This window comes from Microcebus murinus, chromosome 5 (assembly GCF_040939455.1).
Source record: "Microcebus murinus isolate Inina chromosome 5, M.murinus_Inina_mat1.0, whole genome shotgun sequence".
Lineage (NCBI taxonomy): Eukaryota > Metazoa > Chordata > Mammalia > Primates > Cheirogaleidae > Microcebus > Microcebus murinus.
In genome coordinates, this window is record NC_134108.1 from 34,748,135 (window position 1) to 34,766,658 (window position 18,524).

The window sequence follows — 18,524 nt, forward strand, 5'->3', positions numbered from 1 at the left end:
TAATTTGATTCAATATCTTTGCTATTGTGATTAGTGCTGAAATAAACATGGGGTGCAGGTATCCCTATGATACACTGATTTTCTTTCCATTGGATAAATACCCAATAATGGGATTGTTGGATCACATGGTTGTTCTCTTTTTAGTTTTTAAAGAAATCTCCATACTGTTTTTCAAAATGGCTGTACTAATTTACATTCTCACTAACAGTGTATCAGAGTTTTCTTTTCTCTGCATCCTCACCAGCATCTGTTATTTTTTGAGTTTTTGATAGCCATTCTCACTGGGGTAAGATGATATCTCATTGTGATTTTAATTTGCATTTCCCTAATGATTGGTGCTATGAAGCATTTTTTCATATACCTGTTTACCACTTTATGTCTTCTTTTGAGAAATGTTTATTCAGATCCGTTGCCTACTTTTTTTTTTTTATTTTTTTTTATTTTGGCATATTATGGGGGTACAGATTTTAAGGTTTCAATAAATGCGCATTTCCCTCCCTCCCCCCAAAAGTCTGAGTCTCCATCATGACCATCCCCCAGATGGTGCACATCTCACTCATTATGTATGTATGTATGACCAATAATTAGTAACACAACTGAATCAGTAATAAAAAGTCTCCCAATAAAGAAAAGCTTAGGACTTTTCTTTCAGTCTTTATGTGTCTTTATAGGTAAAGTGAGTTTCTTTTAGACAGCATATGGTTGATTCATGCTTTTTAATCCCTTAAGCCAATCTGTACATTTTAAGTGGAAAATTTAATCCTTTTACATTTAAGGTTATTATTAATATGAGGGGACTTATTCTTGTCTTTTTATTAATTGTTTTTTGGTTGTTTTGTATATCTGTTATTACTTTTTTTCTCTCTTGTTAATCATTATGGTTTGGTGGTGTTCTGTAGTGGTAATACTGGAGTGCTATCTCTTCCTAATTTGTGTGTTTGCTCTACCAAGTAAGTTTTAAACTTTCATGTATTTTTAGGACATGTAGTAAGATGTCAACTTTTTTGAAAACTACAAAAAAAAGTATTTGGAAATTTGGCTAGCCTTGAAAAGTAACAATGGAAAGATTTACGTATTATAGAAGTTCCTCAGGAAAAAAAATGTTCAGCATGGATTTATTCTTTAGTAAGGATTTATTCCCAAAAATTAGGCTACCAATTTATTTCTAAGAAGATTAAATCTCAGGAGGGGCCAGTTAGTGCTCCCAGGATAAAATCATACAAAAATAAAACAGGAATTCGTGAGTAAAAAGGGATACTTTAACTTTACTTAATATGCTAGACCAGGGGTCCTTAAACTTTTTAACAGGGGGCCAGTTCACTGTCCCTCAGACCGTTGGAGGGCCAGACTATAGTTTAAAAAAACTATGAACAAATTCATATGCACACTGCACATATCTTATTTTGAAGTAAAAAAACAAATGGGCAAAAACACTCACATGTGGCCCGAGGGCCGTAGTTTGAGGATGCCTGTCTAGACAAATAAAATAGTACAATATTAGCATGTAGACTCTCATTCAGTCCTCATTTTGTATTAACAAATAATGCATGCATATGTAAGATTTATCAAGTAATTTCAATTAAAATTTACCCCAAAAATACAATAGCAACCTCTCCTTAAATTATTCCTCAATCATAGTGCTTTGTGTCAATCATTTCTTCTAAAAATGGCAATCCACTATTGCTGTGGTTAAGAGCAGAAGTGAAATTCAATGCACATGGGTTTGAATCCCCTCTCTGCCACCTACTAACTAGGTGATCTTGGGAAAGTAAATCTTTCTTGAGTTTTAGGTTCAATTGAAAAATGAAAATTATACTTCTTAAGTTGAAGAATTATTTGAGAATTAATTCACACATATGACACTCTTATTAGTATGTGTGACACATAATAGACACCAAATAAAAAGTAGTCATATTATCAGGATTATATTGAATGAATTATAGTAATATTAATGGTAGTAACAGATCAGCTGCCCAGAAATTCAGTGGCTTAACATAATGGAAGTTTATTTTGCTTTATCCAATGCAGGTGTTCCTTGTTGGAGGTGAGTTTTCTCATTATGGTAGTTTAAGAACCCAGGTTGTTTCCATTTTGTGGCTCAGTTATCCCCTAGGATTGATGAGTCCTCTGTCCTAATGCATCAAAAAAGAAAATAGAGTTAAAAGCATCAGCCACTATTTTAAAACCCCAGTCTCATAGTAACAATTATCACTTTATCACTTGCATAGATATTCCCTCAGCTAATAATCATATGATCCACGTGGATGTAAAGGAGCCTGGCAACATAGTTCCTGGTGGAATACCTTTAGTTCTAGTGGTACTCAACAGTATAGAAGGAGTAATATAAACTATGTAGATACCTACCCATCTCTACCACAGTGAACTCCTTCAGCCATTAAATATCTTTGTGCACTCCTCTTCTCACTAGAATACACTCACCCCTGCCCTAGACTATATAATTCAACATTCCATCCAGTTCAAAATCTAGGAGTTCTGAATAATACACAGTTTTCTCCATCAGATCCATATGTAGGAGTTTATAGTCTGGTGACCCATGAACTAGAAGTTGTTTTCCCTCCACACCTCTGACACCCAACGTACAATGTTGTAGCAGGAACAGAACAATCACCATAATAACTCCCACTGGGAAAATAGAAGAATGGAAAACACATGGCTCTCCCTGGGCCATACCAATAAGGAAATCCTGCCAGGCAGGGATTGTGAAGACCTTTATTTACCCTGGCAATGATAGAAGCACTCTGATTTGTCTTGGGCTCAAAATTTCCTTGCTAGTACAATTCTTTCAAAGTTACCAGGCTTCTGATTTTTTTGTTGCTAGTGTCAATAATGACACCTAAAGTTTTTTTTCACTGCAGAGCTAAGCCCAACTGTTTAACATGAATCTTAATGAGATTTTTTTCAGTCTTATTCACCTGGGGGCCAGAGCCGTAAGCTTTTTTAACCCTGAGAGGCCTTAGATTTCTGGATTTTATCTACTTCCTTTTATGTATGCTCTCCAAGCAGTCAATTCTTGCCTGAGTTCATCTCTTTCTTGTAATATCTTATAAAATACAGCAAGTAACAACAAACACAAATGATAATACTCTGTTTTCTACCTTTGGTCCCAGAGTCACAGACCTGGAAGGCATATGGCCTAACTTCAAAATTACTGACAGCAAGAGTTTTATCAAAAGTTTGCCACTGTAAAACATGGATCTCCATTTTTCCAACCTCTAATATTTGTTTTATCATCATCCAATCTTGAGGTCAATGCTACGTATTTATGCTTTCTGAAAGCAGCGACCCCACTTCCAATACCAATTTGGTTCGGTAACACTAGTAACTATAACAACAAATAATTTTATTTATAGTAAATATTTATGTCTCACTCTTATAATATTCTAGTTCCTGTTAGATATTAAATCTGTGTACTGTTCTTATCAATCAAGCGGTTAAGCTAGCAGTCAATATAGAGATGCCCTACCACCTCATTAAAACCCAAGCCCAGGTATAGTACACACTATTTCCTCCAATATTTCAGTGGTAAGAATGAGTCTATGGCCATACCTGATTACAACAGTAAATGTGAATTACTGGCTGGGCAACTATCTTCCAATGTAGCCTATCTTATAGAAGGGAGAGCATGAATTTTCTTTCACATATAATTTAATAGCACTAATTATAGAATATCTGATCAGGATAAAAGAGCAGAAACTAGAACATTAGAGCACAAGTTAATATATTGGGCCTTTCTAATCTGAAACCAAACATAATTTTTAATTTCCCTATGAAAACAATTAATTGTTTTCTTTAATTAACTTAACTTTAATTTCTCTTTTAAAGGGTGGTTAAACTATTTCTGGCTGAGAAATAGTTAAGTTATAACAATGTATATGGCAAGATGGCAGTCTTTTCTCTTATTTCAAGAAATACTAATACCTCTAACCCTTCTTAGGGAGAGGCAAAAATATACAGTGTAACCAAAATGTAAAAAAAAACAAAAACTTTTATCTAGTGGTAGGCAGGTGGGAGGGGGGAAGTGGGGAAGCGTGTATACTTCCATAATGGTGTGGTGCACACCACCTGGGGGTTGGACACACTTGAAGCTCTGGGGGGGGGGGGGAAGGCAGGGAGGGGTGGCAGGGGCAATATATGTAATCCTAACAATATTTGTACCCCCATAATATGATGAAATAAAAGGAGAAAAAAAATAAATAAATACTAATTGAGTGCCCAACTACTATGTACTAGACACTACTCTAGGCTCTTGGGGTTCATCAGTGAACAAAACAAACAAAGATTCCTGCCCTTGTGAAGCTTAAACCCAGCAGTATATTTAATATCCTACAAACAGCAAGGATTCAAAAATACAGAGTTAGTTTTTAGAGAATATCTTTTATGACTGGAGTCAGTTTGAATTCTTATCCACACTCTGCCAATTATTAGAACTGTTGGGCAAGACACATAGCATCCCTCGAACCTATCATCTTCATCTCTAAAATTGAAATGATTTCTCTTCTTCCTACTATACAGTTACTTCAAGGGGCAAAAGTGATATATATGGAAAATTACTGAATATAGAGTTATGTTAGGAAGCAGCGATGAATAATGGGTAGGCCATCCAGCTTTCAGAAATGGAGAGATACCTAATTTAAGGTCAAAACATTATCAGTCTCTCCAGTTTTTAGTCTTCCTTCTCTAACCAAAATTTTTAGCATTATCTTGGTTTCACCTCTTCTCGTCTCTCACAGCCACTCCATCAGAATTCCTGTCAGCACCCACCCAAATATATTAGCAGCTGAATACTTCTTAATATGTTTATCACTAAAATCCTGATATAAGTACCCTTTATTTCTGACCAGGATAATTTCAATAACTTCCTAACAAGTCTCCCTGTTTCAGCTCGCTCTCTTTTTGTCACTCTACCCAGAGCAGCCACAGTGATTTTTCATTTATTGCTTGTTAGAGTTTATCATGAGTATTCCTCAGAAGGGGTATATTTTTCTCAGAAGTGGTGGATAAGTATTAATAATATGTTCTCTGCATCTTTTCACATCCTCATAATTCCATCAGTTGTACCTTTAAAATCTATCCAGAATCCTACCACTATTTTTTACCAAATCAACTGTTGTAGTCCTGTCCCACATTCCTCTGATCTCTCCCATAAATTATTATAATGATCCCTATACGAGCATCTTGCTTTCATTTTGATCTATAGTCTATTTTTTACAAAGTAATTTGGTCATGTCAATGATCTTTTCACAATTCAGAGATAGTTTAAGTTTTATTCAATGACTAGAATAGTATTCAGCATATAGTAGGTGCTCAATAAATAATTTTAAAATTCATCAATTGTCTTTGAGACTGAAACTGGATTGCTATCTCTTACCATATACAAAAACTAACTCAAGATGGATTAAAGACTTAAATGTAAAACCTGACAGCATAAAAATTCTAGAAGAAAACCTAGAAAAAAACTATCTTCTCAACATGATCCTAGGCAAGGTTTAAGACCCCCAAAGGCAAATACAACAACAAAATAAATAAATAAATAAATAAATAAATGGGACTTAAACTAAAAGGCTTCTACACAATAAAAGAAATAATCAGGCCGGGCGCTGTGGCTCACGCCTGTAATCCTAGCTCTTGGGAGGCCGAGGCGGGCGGATTGCTCAAGGTCAGGAGTTCAAAACCAGCCTGAGCAAGAGTGAGACCCCGTCTCTACTATAAATACAAAGAAATTAATTGGCCAACTGATATATATATAAAAAATTAGCCGGGCATGGTGGCGCATGCCTGTAGTCCCAGCTACCCGGGAGGCTGAGGCAGAAGGATCGCTCGAGCCCAGGAGTTTGAGGTTGCTGTGAGCTAGGCTGACGCCACGGCACTCACTCTAGCCTGGGCAACAAAGTGAGACTCTGTTTCAAAAAAAAAAAAAAAAAAAAAAAAAAAAAGAAATAATCAACAGAGTAAATAGAGAACTTACAGAATGGGAGAAAATTTCCTCAAACTATACATCTGACAAAGGACTAACATCCAGATTCTACAAATAACTCAAACAAACAAACAAGAAAAAATAATTTAAAAATGGGAAAAAGGCATGAACATGAACATTTTTCAAAAGAAGATATAGAATAAGATATACAAATAGCCAACAAATATGAAAAAATGCTCAACATCACTAATCATCAGGGGAATGCAAATTGAAACCATAGTGAGATTAAACCTGTCAGAATGGCCATTATTAAAAAGTCAAAAAACAAAAGATGTAAGCATGGATGCAGTGAAAAGGGAACATTTATACACCGTTGGTGGAAATGTAAAGTAATACAACCTTTATGAAGATCAGTACTGGGACTCCTTAAAGAACTAAAAATAGATCTACCACTTGATCTGGCAATCCCACTACTGGGTATCTTCCCAAAGGAAAAGAAGTCATATCAAAAAGACACTTGCATTTGTATGTTTATCGAAGCACAATTCACAATTGCAAAGATATGAATCAACTTAAGTGCTCATTTCATGAATGTAGAAAGAAAATGTAATTTAAATGAAATACTAGTCAGCCATGAAAAAGAATAAAAATAATGTCTTTTGCAGCAACTTGGATGGAACTGGAGCCCATTATCATAAGTGAAGTAATTCAGGAATGGAAAAACAAACACTGAATGTTCTCACTTATAGGTGGGAGCTAAGCTATGCTTATGCATGGTCATACAGAGTGTCATAATGAACACTGGAGATTCAGAAGAGGGAGAGTAGAAGGAGGTGGGGAATGAAAAATTACAATGTACACTGTTAGGGTGATGGGTTCATCCATATAACAAAAAAAAATTGTCCTCCCTACATCTGTTGAAATATATTTTAAAAAATAGAAAAAATGGCTACTTTGTAGAAGAAAGATCTAGATCATTCTATGTGGCTTTAGAGGACCAATGGGTGAAAATATAAATAAGTCAGATTGTCACTTATAACAGAAAGAGAAGGAAGAGGGGAAAAGAGAAGAAGAAAAGAAGGGACAGAACCTTCTAATAATTAAAACTGTTGGAAAACTGAAGAGGCCAGAGAATATCAATTTTTATTTATATTCTTCTATTTAATAAATCAAGTATTCTTTATTAGAAGAGTATGATCCTCCCTCCCACGGGTTCAGTTATGCTATTTTTATCTTAAATTAATAAAAATTTGGACTATAAATATTTATTTCTTCTGATTTAAACCCTCAGGATGCTGCATGTTGTTAGAATAAGACTATCTTGATGTTTGCCCATAATACTTTAGTTATTAATATATCAAAATGCACATTTGACTTTCTAGTCCTGTCCAAATGCATGGGATACTTTGATTTATATTATTAACTCCATTGTCTAAATTAAAAATCATGAATACAGACAGAATTGTACATGTTTACATCTATAGATAATATAGATTTATATAGTTTCATTGTAAATAAATGATTAAATTATAAATATTATATATAATGAATATATTGTAAATAATGATTATTAAGCATATTTTCTCTCTTCTTGGGCTTCTATTTCTGCAGTGGTATAGTGAAGAGGAGAACATGTGCTTATCTATTAAAATTTAGATCTTAAAACCTTGAAATCTCAGTATAAATTCTATGTGTTCCCGGAAAGGCAGAGTTTCACTTACATACATTTTTCCATATATATTTTCTTCTCAGAAATTGGTACTTACTTGTTATCACTTTCTCATAAGTGTCATATAATTGCTGTTTCCTCATTCCATTATATTTTGCCTCATTCAGCCATTTCTGTAATTAAATTTTCTGTTGAAATTCTTGAGTTTTTGCTATTAGCTGCCATATATACTGCATTTCAAGAATACATTATCAGCAAGCAAGCAAAACTGACTCTGATAATCACTGCCCTTTTCTAAAATAGAAAAAAATGTAAGAATGCATGGTAGATTAGCTCCCAAAATATACTCTCTACATCAGAACCTTGGGCTCTATGTTCATAAAACCTGACATCAATAGATTCCCAGAAGACATTACTAAGCAACACTGGACTTCTAGTTCTGGGAGCCATATCTGCTCAAGTGTTATGAGACCATTAAGAGCACTACTTGAGGAATGAAATAACTCATAGGTTCTAGATTATAGATAGCTGTTCCCTGGAACTTTATTTTAAAATTTAAGAAAGTTAGGAAATATTTTATCCTTCAATAAAAACTAAATAAAACAAAAATCTTATGAGAAAATAGGATGGAAAAAAACCCTTTATATTTGTCTAAGTAATTTGATTACTTTGGAACTCATGTTGTGAAAAAAATAAGTAATAAAACAATCAAAGGTACAGCAGTTCTGGCCATATAGCTCTTAAATTGTATTACCACAAACTAGATTAAAAACAAAACAAAACAGAAAACAAAAATTCTGTTCATGAAGTCTCATGTTTCCTTCCATCACCTGTGATTTTATTTGTCCCCATGTGTTCACCTACTGGCTCAGTGCTGCATTTTTCCTTTTAGCTTATTCAAAATCACTCCTACTTGACTTTTTGGATATCAAATTGAAAATACTTCTATTTTTCTCCATTCCCATACTCCTTCTGATTTCATTTCTTCTCAATATATTTAGCTATCTAGAATAATTTTCCCAGTAGGGCTGCCTCAGTGTTAATCCCATTTCCCTCACTGGGCTGATTTCTATATCCCTTGTGATTCCTAAACAGAAGTTACAAGAAAGCCACATCAAAGGAGCTTTAAAATAATAGAAAATGCTTTCCTTTTAACATATCTAATTCATTTATACATCCATTTGAAAATGAACCTTCCATGCATGAGGTTATATACTTGGCAATGTGAGGCATAAAAACTCGTGGAAGACATGGTCTTGCCATGTCGGAGTTTATAAACATGTAGCAGAAAAAAAAGCTCAGAATCTATCTGAAAGGTAGTGTAAGCTAAAGTATTATACAAGTAGTACAAACTAATTTTTAAAAAGGTACAAAGGAAAAAAAATAAGAAGGTACAATGGAAAAAGAAATTTCTTCCAGCTGGGATGACTATGGACAATATCAAAGAAGAAGCAGACTTTTAGCTCAGGCTTAAAGGAGGTCTATCTTTTCAATAGAGGACAATTTTTTAATTATAGCTGAGAGATGAGTGTGAACCAGTGAGACAAGATGAGAAATTGCCAATTTAAGTGCACAAAGAAGGGGGGTTAATCCACAACGACTCAGGCCTGAGTCATGATCTATGGTGATGGAATAAAAAGGATGAAAAAGAGTGAAGCACATGGCAAAAATCCAGGCAAGTAGACCAGGATTTAGTACAGGATAGTGGTGTTCAAACTTTTCTTTTGTTCGTAAATTCTAAATACTTCTGAAAACTAGATACCCCTTCACATATTTTTAAGATCTAAATTAGTCATGATAAATTTAAATATTTACAAAGGATAAAATTTATAGAAAATAAAATATGTTAACTTTTAAAATAAAATTGTTACACCACTCTTAAATATATCCACTAGAACCTGAGGGGTACTTTGACATATATCAATTACCATTTGTTTAAATAAACATGGATAGGCTCTCATTTAAGTTTTATATTGTTATTATTTTGCCTAGAAATTATTTTAATCCCACTTCCACAACATAATTTTACCTCATCTATTTGTATGCTTGAAAATCTTTAATTGCTATAGCACTTCTTTGACCAAAATAAGTACATAAACAGAAAGTAATGGTAGCTATTTCTCGTTTTTAAAGTCTCTAGTATTAAAAATAAATGTTTATATTGAGTTATTAATACCAATAGATCACAGAATTTGTCAAAACAGAATATTTATATTATAATTTTTTAATAAACAAGTATTGAACATAAAAATAAATCTTTGAGGAAATTACTCTCAATGTGATGGATAAGGCAGGATTTTTCAATTTGTTCATTAATACATAAATGAATATAATTTTTGCTAGGATAAAACTGGGTAGATCGTCAGTTCTATCCTATATTTCACCTTTATAAATGTGACACTAGGAAAGTTGTTCATAAAATAAGGAAATGAGAATAGAAATGTTATTATCATAGAAATGGCACAAAATTCTTTGAACTCTGTCAGCGCTTTATGCCAAAATTCACATGGCAATCAATCATCAAAAATTATTTTTTAATGATCTACCAGCTGACAACAAGATTAGGTTTTCCTTCAGTTTTGTTGAAAAATAGGAAACCACCTGCCTTGGGGAAGAAAAAAAAAAAAAGATAAGGTAGATCTAATCATGTAAAAAAGCCCTGTGACTGACAACAAAAATTACAAAGAAAAAACCAAGGGACGTTCATTTACTTGTATCCAAACTGGAAAGAGGATTCTCCTATCTCTTTCATTCACAAAAATGAAAATTAATATCAGCTGCAGCAATAATTACAGCAACTAGCAGCACAGTCATTGTAAATATAAGTGATAATAATATGCAGATGATACTTAAATTAATGGTGATTAAATAGCATATTTGAACCATCTTATCATTCCATATAAGATAAAACCACTATTATAGTGATAAAATGAAATAGAGAATTCTTCATAAAAACATTTACAGTAAAGAGAAAATGTATTTTCATAACTTTTTTCTAATTTTAGCTATCTTTAATTTAGGCCACTTTCTTTTCCATAAAAACATAAATCACAATTACTTTTTTTTAATAGAAAAAGTAGCTTACAATGTGCAAACAAAATTCCTTTGTGAAATTCATTCTTTCCTTCAGAACTACCATGAGAATTGAAAGTAAAAGCAAACCAAAAATCACATGCTGAACTGAGCCAAACTAGTTCTGAAACGTGCTCCAAGCTTAGAGCTGACAATTTTTGAGTGAACTGTATTTTAAAGTTGGCAAAATTATTTCTCTACTCTTCCAAAGAGAGAACAATGAAATTTGACTTGGAGCAGCAGTCTCACAGACTTATTTTTTTCTAAGTGAAACTAGTTTCCCACCACCTCACTACCAGAATTATTCATCTTATTAAGAATTAAAAGGTAGCATCTTTATTCAAGCACTTTTTATAGTATTTTAAGAGGTAAGACAGACTCACTAGAAAAAGTTAAATAAAGCAATATAGAAAAATTATTCCAAAAAAAGATAGCAAAATATGTGAAAGAGAAATAAAATCATGAAGAAATGTAGCAGCATGCAAACTGATTTACATTTTATGCTATGCCAATGTGCTAAACTTTCCAAATTAAGAGCCCTCTGTGTTATCTTCCCGCTAAGTGCTTCTAAATCTACCAATATTGCCAACTTTATTAAATTTTCTTTGCAGAAACCAAGTAGGATTCACCTTGTAGACTCTTCTAAATGTCTCAGTAAATTTCAGTGTCTAAGATTTTTTAAATGAGGGATAAAAAAGTTAGATTCATTTATTATTAATTAGTGTTTATAAAATCCATATTTTAGGAAATTGAAATTTTTCATCTGAACAAAAAAAGCAACACATAATTAATAATTTGAGACAGTAGTAGTAGCATATTTCTTATATATTTTTTGTACTTTTCTGTAATTATTTGATTTCTCAAAGGAAACAAAAGAAAATTTTATAAAAGAAAGGAAAATAATATATTATCCTCCTAATACCTGTACACATCTAACACAAAACATACACATGCATACACTGTTTAGTCGCTGAAAATTATCCAAAAAGAATGTATGTTTATTCATAGATTTTGAGGGGACAGGAGATTTGACTTGATCAGTTTTGAAATACCTTACCATAAACCATAACCAAGTCTGCATCTGTCTAGGAATTCATTTGCTAAGGTTCTAATTGTGGCATTGATTGACGTTTTATTATCAAAGAGACTCAAGATTGTTTTGGGTTATACATGAGGAAGATGTTAAATAGATCAATGTATATGGGGTACTGAAAGAGATATTAGAATAATATACCTCTGGAGGATTCCCTTTTATTAATCAGTCTTTTCACAAGGGGAATTCTGAATGAAAAAATAAACCATGTATCCAACTACTATACATTTGACTTGTAGAAAACTAAGAAAAATAAATTTTCCTAAAATTAGTTTTAGATTAAATTGTAATTGTTAGAGAAAATTCATTAGTCTTAAAGTACTCAGAGAAATGTAAAACAAATGATCTGTCATAAAAATTATATTACTCCAAGAGATACCTAGTATAAGAATGTTAAACAAAAGTGTGAGTTGGACTAGAACAGGAAGACTGGCACAAATGGAACTAAGTTTTGGGTCTGATTTCAGCATAACCTCCAACAGATTACTCAGTTTCATTTTTAAAATTCATAGCCATACTTCTCTTTAAGGATATGTACTCTACAAAAGAAAGTATCACAATTGTTTCACAAAGAAAAAATAAATATATATACAGCAAAAGAGATTGTGAGGGTCTTTCAATGATTACTATATTTCAGAAGACTTGAAAGGAGATATGGATTTAATTAAGCAAAGCAGCTCTACATATTGACTGGTTCCACTGTCCTCTGTAGGTTTTTCCTTTAACAGTGTTTTCAGAAAAAAAAAAAATCTGTTTCAATCTCTGTGAAAATGCATTCAGTCCTGTGTGTGTATCTTGGTTAGCACTCTCAAAACATTCAGGCTTGGTGCCCTTCCAAATACTTTTTTAAACCCCACTGCCCCATGACACTGATGGATTTAAACACCGAGGCCTGAGAGCAAAAGGAAAGGTGTAGGGATTGAACACTATGCACAGAATTTTCAAGGTAATTAAAATGAAAGCCTTAAACTGACAAATGTGAGATAATTTAGCATCTCAGAGTTATTATCAACAGAAAGTTTTGAATTATCTTCATTTTTATTGTTCATAGTTTTTCATCAGTCATAAGAGTATAGCAAAAACAAAAACAAGAAAAGCCATATTTTACCACAGTTATAATTCATGTCTTCAATAATCTAAGTCCTGTGAATAAAACACATCACTAATTGAAAAATAACCAGGACAATAACATTAAATTTTTATGTGGAGTAATTTATAGCTGATAGCACACATTTCATGTATCACTTCAGACTCCCACCAAACCAAAGAAATGTCCCAGCAGGGAATGCTTGCTTATGCCTGCTTAACAGAGAAAAGAATACTTTAATGACAGCACAGAATGCATACCCCATGCACAGCCCACAGGGAAGTCGATTTCTTTTAACCCCTTTAGATAACATTCACTGTCAATGGATTAGTTGTTCTTATATTCTTCTGAATTCCAAGAGTTTTCTTTTTATTTTTTATCCCCGTATTGACCTCAAGTTACAAATTTTTATGTGTCTATATCATATAACTCTCTACAGAAATTCTGAGGATTTAAATAATGGAAATATTTTACTAAGAGTTTTAACTCATAACAGTAATGTTTTCCATTTATTTTACTCTTTATATACAGAATGTGTGTGTATATATATTTATATTTTTATATATTTATATTTACATATAAATTTATATATTTATATATTTTATATATATTTTAACTGACTTCTATTTACTGTAATAAAAGTAGGACTATCAGACTTCTCTAATCTAGTTGTCTAAGTAAATTTGGCTAGCACATAGTTCTATTTACTGTTGAAATCTAAGGGCTAGCTAGGGTGGAGTTGCGGATGGAAAGGAAAATGGTGGTTATATACTGAGAAGAGTTCAGAAACGACTATATTCTGGAATCAGACTGACAAGGTATCCATGCTGCAAGAGCTGATTTTAAATGTCAGAGTTATACAATATGTTGTCTTTTGCACCAGAATGACACCACTCCTCTACCACTGGGCCATGTCAGCTCTCAGGTGGGCCCCATTGCAAATAATTTCCTGATTTGTAAGGTAGCTGACTTGGAAATATGAATATCCTTTGTTATTATAAAGCAAGACTATTTATCTTCAGTGAAAACTGGCAAGTAGTGGAGCTTTGTATTTTATGCCACCTTTGACACTCAAACTACACTTTTTATCTCAGTATTTAAGCACTTGTGAAAATACATCATTGACACACCCCTGGTGTGAGGCAAACAGTAGAGTCATTTGGCAGCCCTGTGAAAAAGGGTCACAAGAAAACTGGAAGAAGCTTATCCTTTGTATTTATCTTTCTTCCAGAGACTTTTAGCTGCTTTCTGTTTTGTTCATTCCCATAGTGTTTGCCATAATAGGGAACAAACACTTTACAGGCAGACCTGTTAAATCACTCTACTCAAACCAAAAATATTTTATGACATTAGTAAGACTCCTCCTGCCCTTACTACTATGTACACTGAGTTAAATAGACATATACTCTTCCAAACTTAAAAGTTACATTCTTAAATGGTGGCATGTTGCTAGGAATTTTAAATTTATCAAGAGTGGCTGCAGGATATATCTGTCAGGGACATTTTAAGTGTGATCCTATTTGATGGCAGAGGATGACCAGGCAAACAAGAAGTGCGACTGTGGTATATTACCATGTTTAGGTGGCCTATCCTCCCTGTAATTCTTGTTGCCAAATGCTATGAACCCCTTCCTAGAGGCTATGTGCTTCGAGAATATCCCTTCTTTCTCACGTATCACTTATCAAAGTAAGGATAGGGAAAAATCAAAATGAGTTACTGTGTGAAGAAACTATATCTGAGTACACATTTATTTTACTCTAGGAGAAATTATTTTAAAGAAATTAAATAAAATCCATCTAGGTCCTGGTGGGGTATTAAGTGTAACAGAGAGCAGTTGAGCGCTTTCTAAGTTCAACCTGTTCTCAGTCTGGACGTGTTCTTTTATGGCTATCTCAAAAGTCCTCATTCTTCCAAAACAGGCCTTGTTTCTACTCCTCACTTCAGCTCAAGTAATCTTCCTGCCTCCCTCTTCTGTACTAAGAAAATAAATATTTTTCTTCCTTCTTTCTTTTCTTTTCACTTTTCATGCTTCCTGTTTTCCTTCCACAAGATAATGGACATAATTCTAGATTCCATAGATAGAAAAATTAATAAGATAAAATGCGGTTTTCTTTTCGTAATTAGTGTTAAATGACTCCCCAAGACTTCCATAGACTTACACAGCCATAGACTCTAAGGCTAAGTCAAGGTGTTGAACAATAATTATATTTGAGTTATCATCATCTTCATGCCTTGTTTGAGTACTATGTACCTGGCTTTCCACTGTACCCCAAGGATATAGAAATTAATATAATATACTTCTTTTCATATAGCAAGGTAGGCACATAATTAAAATAATTTTCCCTACCTTTCCCATAATAATGGGAAAGGTAGGCACATAATTAAAATAAATATAGCAAGTGCTATAGACAATTTGCAGAAACCTTTAAGAAAAAAATAGGGATCATGCATAGACTTGAAGAAGATGAGTACTTCATTTAAATCTTAAATAACGATGAAGTTAAGTGAGGGGAAAAATACTTTTGTGAGCATTATCCACAAAGGAGATAGTATCAGCAAATGCATTTTGAAAGGAAAAAATTACAGCAGACCAGTATAAGCAGCTTGGTGTTACTAGCACAGGTCATCAACTGGTAATCCAGGGCCCACTTTGTCCTCAAGTCTTGTCTTTGCTCTACCACAAATAAAGTTGGATTCTTAATGTGGGGCTTCTATATAACAGATTGTCATAGTTCCCAGAACTCCCTATTTCTTCTACCCAGCCCACTTCACTTATTTACGTTATCTATCTATGCAAGTGTTTTGCAAGCAGCAAAATTTGAAGCCAGAGAGTGAACAGAGATGAGGCTGGAATGAGTGGCTAGAGCCAGATTATAGAGGGTCTTGAAAATATCCTTACGGGGCTGGATTTTATCTTCTAGGCAATGAAGAGCTGTGTTTAGGAAGGAAAGTGATATGGACAGATTAGATAGACATTTTGTTAGTTATTTAGCAGATGGACTAAAGACAGGGAGACTAAGACTCAACTAACTTTTCCTAGATCAGAGAAGATAGGGTTGGGGCCTGAATTAAGTCACTGAAAGAAGACATGGAGTTGAGTATAGAGATTAAAGCAGTGTTTGCGGAGTTAAATTTGGCAGAACTTAGTTTAAGAAGGGAGAGAAAAGGAGAGACAATGGGAAAATATGCAGCAAGTAGAGTTACCACAGACCAGTTCATTAAGAGGAAAAATGCAAAACATTATACAGCAACTAAGAGAGCACAGGACAAAGAGTGAAGGAATCTGGGAGAGGAGAGGGAACATGTTTGTAGATATCACTCCTGTGATGGTTAATTTTTTGTTACACTTTGACTCAGCTAAGGGATGCCCACATAGCTGGTAAAACATTGTTTATGGGAGTGTCTATGAGGGTATTTCCAGAAGAGATTAGCATTTGAATCAGCTGACTGAATAAACATCACCCTCACCAATAAGGGCAATAAGGGCGGGTATCATCTTATCCATTGAGGCATTGAATGGAACAAAAAGGTGCAGGAAGGGTAAATTCTCTCTCTCTCTCCCAACCCCCCCTTAAGCTGCAGCACTTAATATCTTCTCCTGCTCTCAGACCTCAGAGCTCTTGGTTCTCAGATCTTCTGACTTGAACTAAACTATAATAGCTTTCCTGGATCTTCAGCTTGCAGGCAACTTATCATCGACTTCTTGGCCTCCATAATCCTGTAACCCAATTTCTATAATAAGTCTCCTCTTATGTAGCTATATGTCTCCTATAGTTTCTGCTTCTCTGGAGAATACTGACTAATACAACTCCTTTGTGACATATCAAAGGTAGCTTCCTCCAATTACTACGTGCTAACTTCTAATTTCCCCTTTCCATCTCTTTGTTCACCAGCTGTTACACATGAACCTTGAGTCTTGCATTTGACTTATTGTCAAGTTGCCAGCTAGAATTCTGGCCACATGTTTACCCATTTCAAATTCATATATACAAACATGTTCTCTTGTAGGGGAACCTCTTCTTCAGATTATAACCAAAGACAGCACCCCAGAGACTCTCACTGGATAAATTAAAGCCAGCCTGATACTCAAATAATTACTATAAAAAGTTTTCTAAAGACTTTCACAACTATCATACAATATTTTAACAGCTGATGCAACATTTTACAGTAAAAAAGTTCTCATTTAACTTACAATGATAACGAATTGCCACATCTGATTAATATTACCATCCCACTAAAGAACCTGTTATGGTGCTAGAACAGAAAGTCAAATAGTTTCTATTTTATATTGAGATTTCAATCCTAGCCAAAAAATTTAAAAGAGAGGTATTCACAAGTTCATGTTGAATATAGCTCCATTTAACCATTACAAAGTTCATGGAAAGTACAGGAAGTGAACTACTTATTGCTTACATTGAAAGGAACACTTGATGTATTCAGCCCCCTCCCAGATAGATGTCTAAGCTGCAGAGAAAAGGAAATAAAGCAGATATTTCTAATACTAATTAGCTTGTGCTATATAAACACTTAATACTGAGAAAGGGCTTTGTCATTTGAATTTAGGGACATTTCAAATCTATGATACTTATTAAAGGGGATAACATTTGGCAAAATACCATTGTTTGATTTGAATTTTCCTGTACTGTGCTCCATGAGTCTTGATTTATGCACCACTCTCAGTGAGTAACCAGATTATTTATACTATATATAAAAGTTAGATGAAACTATCATTAATATCCAGTTCTTTGAAAGATAGTGATCCCTAGGAATTCTATAATGACTCTCAGAAAGTGGAAATACTCTCCTCATGATGCTAAACAGATTTATCTTCCAGTGAAAAGTGGCAAAATGTTGATTAGTATGACTTATAAAAGATCAAATTACATGGCCCCAGATTATTCAGAAACAAAAAAGTTAGATTTTCCAGGGCAGGAAAAGCAGGCTTTTTCCTTTCACAGACAATTCTAGCAACATTATTATAAATTCACATTTAGATATAAACTGTTGATACAATTTCATGTTTCTCTCAGAGTACTGGACATCTCTTGAGATAGTTGTTCAAGCTTATGTAATGTTAATTTTAACCACTGTCCTTATCTAAATCTAAGCCAATGTCTTCACAAACTTGATGCTTAAATCAGTGAACTCTGGGCAGCCCTTGTCTAGTGACATGACTCTCAGTTTCCAGGTCAAGTCAGAAAAGCTAACACGAACAAGCCTCTCTGTGTTTCTCTTATTTCTGGCAAGAGCTTAGGAGAAAAGAAAGTGAACAGGGTAAGATTAGAGTCCCTTTGAACCCCAATATGATCTGGGACTCTGCTTGAGTGCAAGTGCTTTGGGTGATGATGTCATTTACACATCAATGTCTGTCTCTCCATTATCATTATTCCACAGGGACTGTTTCCGTTGGAACTTCAAAAAGTCCTTTATGGCATACAAGTGTGTGCAAGCTATCAACAGCCAGCTTCCTTACTTGTCCTTTTCTCCCTTGGCTGTTTTCCTTTTCTTGTCTATTACGTTAACACAGACTTAAGCTTTCTGTGTAGTTTGGTTCTAATCATGCTAGCACACTCTGCTGTACACTGGTAACATCACAACGTGCTCACCGCTCTCTTTGATATTGTACATTTCAACAAAGCTGGCTATCCCAGTGAGTCAATATAGGGCT

General features: G+C 33.9%; 1 long non-coding RNA gene across 1 annotated transcript in view; it reads right to left on the reverse strand.

The window, feature by feature from the left end:
- Positions 1-1,963: 1,963 nt before the first annotated feature.
- LOC142870881 (uncharacterized) overlaps positions 1,964-18,524 on the reverse strand; it is a 94,056-nt gene continuing 77,495 nt past the window's right edge. The window contains exons 4-5 of the long non-coding RNA XR_012919206.1: positions 7,702-7,898; positions 1,964-2,132 (exon numbers count right to left, since the gene is read on the reverse strand). This is a non-coding gene — a long non-coding RNA (uncharacterized LOC142870881). The remainder of the gene's footprint in view (positions 2,133-7,701; positions 7,899-18,524) is intronic.